Source organism: Kryptolebias marmoratus, linkage group LG24 (genome assembly GCF_001649575.2).
Source record: "Kryptolebias marmoratus isolate JLee-2015 linkage group LG24, ASM164957v2, whole genome shotgun sequence".
NCBI classification, from domain to species: domain Eukaryota; kingdom Metazoa; phylum Chordata; class Actinopteri; order Cyprinodontiformes; family Rivulidae; genus Kryptolebias; species Kryptolebias marmoratus.
The window spans coordinates 21,867,459-21,872,545 of NC_051453.1; the positions used below are offsets into that span (position 1 = coordinate 21,867,459).

A 5,087-nucleotide genomic window follows, 5' to 3' on the forward strand; every position below is an offset into this window, starting at 1 on the left:
TGAACTGCCTTAAATTGTTAAGGGCTGTGAACTAGACCCCAGCGGTCTGAAAGCACCTATTGAGTCCCCATGAACTGCTCTGTATGCCAAAGTATTCTCGCATCTATCTGACAACTGAAACTTGGCTAAAACTGTGGCGTGGAACTGGACGATGATCCCAAACACAGCAGCAGAAGAGCTAAAGAAGAAAAGAATCAAAAAGTTAGAATGACCCATTGAAACGGAAATTTCTACCCTCATTAATTGTTGTGGTGGGATGTGCTGTGAACAAATGGACAAATACGTGCAAACATGCGTTCATTCCTTCACAACAATGAGAGAAACTGCTACATTATTAGTATTTTTTTCTTTCTAAATAAAAAAGCCTTCTATTGAGAGTCGTCCATAGTTCAAAAACACATTTTACCAGTGTTTACACAGGTTTTTTTATTTTTAAAAACGTTGCTGCCAATTCTGCATTTGTGTATTTAAAAAAATCAACATTTATATTAGCTGTCAACAACCATACAGTTTCACTAAATATGTGCTAGGATAATACATCTAGTTCTAAAAAGGACCAAACAGACAAAAATTACTGTGAAACTCTTTGTATAAAAACATCCCCAATATTGGCATCTCAAAAGGTTAATAGGCTTGTTGATAAAATGTTATTTCTTAAGGACTTTATAATATGTTTCAAATATAGAGCAAGTGTAAATAACTAAATTACAGATAGCTTCATTTTATTGAGTTTGCTGGGTTTTAGGGTATGGTTACTTTTATTAGTACCTTCAGGGAACAGACATTTTGCAAGCTTTGTCACAATGTCATGGATTACTGGGACACTTTAATGAAAACTTAGGATTTAGTAGTATTGGTGCAGTGAAACACTTATCTTGCAGGATGAGATACTGAGTTCATAAGAACGGCAAGATTTTAACATTTTGAAGAAGAAAGTTTTTCCACAAAGTCATCTGACTGGCATGTTCTGAGTTTCATAAATTATAAAGCTCTCAAAGTTTTCAGCTTGACGGGAAATCTTGTGACGTTTTTGTCCCACCAGATCTTGTAGAAAAAGATTTTGTTACACCCCTATTACTAGTGTCAGTTCAATTTCTCAAGGTTTACTGTGAATAATTTTTTGTTACTAAAGCTTTGAATTATAGCTGCAGCAGGAAGAGAAAACCTGCCTAGTGTTGCTTCAGTCTTTCTGCTGCCTGTTGTGGATTGTTTCAGTTTGATAACTTTACCAAACAGCCTGAGTCTCGAGGGCTTGTTAAGGAAGACGTCATGCCTGAACTGAAACGGGCTTTTGTATACACAGTGCGCTAGTTTGTGGTTGATAGGCCAGCAGCATCCCTGATTGCTTTTACATGTGGACTAACAGGTACTGAACAGTCATTTGTAAAATCCACATATGTTCCTTGTCTCCAAGTCTCCAGACTCCTGTTAGAATTGTGTTGCAGCTGTTCAGATCCAATTCAATTAAGAAACCTGAGCTCTAATAATAAGTTCAGATGTTTTTGTATACAACTTGACGTGGTGTGGAGTGTATCGATGATGTTGGGAGTTTAAAACATATATCAGTGTATAAGATATTTATGACATAGATGGATCACTGAAGGAAACCACTCCTTGTGAACAAACACAATTAAATATTTTTGATGGAAAAATATAAACAATCCATGTGTGATTAAACAAATGTCATAGTCTGAACCTGCTGTTGATTAGTTTACTCTGGTGTCAGAGTGCATAAATGCTACTCTGAGGCGAGGTCACGTTGTTTATGAGTTAGCATCAAGTTAGCTTTGAGTTAGCATCGTTGGCTGCCTCCTGCCATCTTGATGTTGATTTTTAGTGTTGTGTGCTGATGTCATGACAACAATCTGGGAGTAATGGGTTCTCATCGCTCCACGTTCCAAACTGTGTTTTTATGTGCGTTGTTTTGTCGGCCATGACGGTCCTGGTGATCATCAGAATCTGTCGGTTCAGGTTCATACTGGTATGGTTATATATCCATTACTCTTGCAAAGTCTTCCTGCATTTCTTCATATTCAAAAAGGGCTTCTTCTTCCATTTTCACAAGTAAACAACTGGACAGTAGTGGTGTTCTTGGCTGGCTGTGGCACAGCGCACGTCATAAACCCAGGATGGCAACTCCGCCCCACAAATCACCCACTTCGGAAATTATTGATTTAAACACTAAAAGCATTTTATTTCAATTTTAGGTCAGAAAAATGGGTCCCTGGAATGTTGTGTGGATGTGTTTGACTAAATAACATTCATGAAGATTAGATTTGATTTCAGTTCAGCTTTAAACATGCAATAATGTCTTAATATAGCTTTTCATGTGTTGTTATTTAGACCATTGAGAATAAATCTTTCATGTTTTAAGTCATATTTCTGTCTCCTATAATCACGTATGGTTTGCACCTTGTTACACGGTGGCATTGCCAATACATTTACACATTACAATTTAAAAAAATGTAAAAAAAATGTTAATGTCATTGCTGCTTTTAACAGAGAATTTCTTGCAATATAGTCCTTTTTTCTTTCTGTTTTGGCACATTTCTTCTGTCCTGACACTTGAAATGTGAACAGATGAATTAAACTGTGTTTGATCTAAAAAGTTCGAGCCATGCTGGGTAACGGGCTCCCTCCCTTCCCTCCTTCGGCGAGCTGAAAGGCAAAGCTGGGACTTCAACAAAGAGCCTGTGAAGAGCGAGGCGTGATTGGCAGCTGCATTAATTTCTTTCGTGCCACTCTCCAAGGATCTTGTGGCTGAATAGGCGAGTCCCTGGTCTTACATCTTTTGTGCTAAGAGCTGCAGCGCTCATGGAAGGTTCTGTGAAGCGTTGGCCCAGTTCATGGAATGTTGTCCCTCTGGTATGAGCACAAATACAGTGGCATTTTTAATTCCTAGATGTCAAACATCTTAAAATACTTCTCTAATTCTGTTTTCAGATGTTCATTCAACCTGTTATACAGTCTTAATACATAGTGGGATAAATAAAGGTGAAAATAGATACTACTCAGAACCTTCACTTTTCTGTAGCTTTTGTTTGCAATAAGTGACTCACATACAAACAGAACTACAGAACTTTTAAACTCCTCCTGTACTCACAAAGCTGCTCATGTAAAACAGCATCCAAAAATAGCTAAGATGAGGTGTGTGAAAACCTTTTAAAACGACCCTTTAGAGTCATCTAAAGATAAAATCATTCTGGTACAAACAGGTTACTGTGGTTTTCAGTAAACCAGTTTATATTTGTTGAGTGAACTGGAAAGCCCCTTTTTAAGCAGCAAATAAGTATGAATGAAGTTGCTTCAACAAGACGGCAGCAGACGGTCTCTTTCTGATTCGTTTTTATGCCTCCATCCTCATCTGTCCCTGAGGCATTTGAAGAAAGAAAAAAGGGAAACTGATGTATGGTTTCTTTTGAAGTGAGTCAAAGGAAACCACAGAGATTGTGACTTCATGTTTTTCTTCTTGCTGGAGGATACTTTTAACTGGGACTGTTTTTTTTTTTTCCATCCAGCGGTGCTGTTGCACAGTGTCTGTAAATACTTAGCATTAATCTTTGGTCTGCTTGAACTGGGAGCTTTGCATCATTATGTGCGTTTCCTTTTAATTATGTTTTTAGTGAAATGGTAAAGCTTTCTCATGCTAAATGTTTTATAAGATCTGTGACATTTGGGGAATGTTTATGTAAGAAAAATTCGCATATAGCCTTGAATCTTGAATGTATTAGAATTTTTACTGTGGCAATGTTAATTCTTTGCTTGCTTGTTGTTAAACTGTTGTTGATAAAACGAAATTAGGGTCATTACCTCCAAGCTTTTGTAGTCCTTAGGTGATTTCTTTACTCAATGGAACCCTCAAGTGACATAAAGGAATGTCATATATGTGTTGATTGACCAAGAAAGCTGAAAACTCCTCTGATAAATGTACTATTGAAACCACATTTGCACTACTAAAGTAGAATCTACCTAACTTTTGCCTCTTTCTGCTATGACACATTCTTCTTTGAATGTGTGCGGCACAAATACTGATATTTTTGGCTTTGTTGTCTCCTGCTTTCTACATCAATGCTTGTTGTTGAGGATCTTTCACGCAGATCCTCATTTTCTCCTTCTTTAGTCAGCATGGTCAGTATCTTTTTAGCAAAAGGCCAGCCTGACTGTATGTCTCCCAAGCACTCAGGGATGGAGGTTTTGTGAGGTAGAGTGTCGGCTGTGTGTACAAAGACGGTCTTTGTTGTACCTGTCCTGCACTTTGCCACTTGGCCATCACCACCTTTTGTTCTCTTCTTTCAAAGCCTGCAATGTGCTCCACAGCCTGTAAAAGACCACAACATGTTGACTACAAACCCCTGGCAAAAAGTATGGAATCACCAGTCTTGGATGAGCACTCATTCAGACATTTCATTCTATAAAACAAACTCAGATCAAAAACATGATACAATAATAAGGTAATTCCAAAGTGCAACTTGTTGGCTTTCAGGAGCAAAGAAATGAAGAAAAAACATCGTGGAAGTCAGTGAATGATACTTTTATTGACCAAACACAGGGAAATAAATATGAAATCACTCAATTGTGAGGAAAAAAGTATGGAATCATGAAAAACACATAAACAAAAGACCATTCAAAATACATCACTACTATTAAGTTGCACCACCTTTGGCTTTTATAACGGCTTTTAGCCTCTGAGGTAGTGCTGGGCGATATGGAAAAAATTCTATATCCCGATATGGATAATTTTATATCACGATAACGATATATATCACGATATACGCCAATTACGTACGTTGTCAGTTATTCTCTGACAAATATGAAAATATAATCTAATTTCTTATGTTTTTCAAGCTTTATTTCAAAGTGACATTTAACCAAACTTTCACAAATGAGATCTGCTGCATTTTAGTGCAGCAACATATATGTACCTGTTACGACGTGACAGTATCAAATGACAACAGACTATTATCTTCGGCCGGCTATAGTTTCACTTTTTGCAACTTTCCCCGGCTCTTTTACAACTTGTTTGACCTTGCACTTTTTGGATTGTTAAATATTCTTTTTCGTGGTTCTTCTTTAAGTGATAGAAGAGG

The 5,087-nt window shown here is 37.3% G+C and overlaps 1 protein-coding gene across 2 annotated transcripts in view; it reads left to right on the forward strand.

Moving 5' to 3' along the window:
- The window catches only part of ryk (receptor like tyrosine kinase), a 58,096-nt gene that overhangs the window by 3,218 nt on the left and 49,791 nt on the right, over positions 1-5,087 (forward strand). The window lies entirely within an intron of this gene.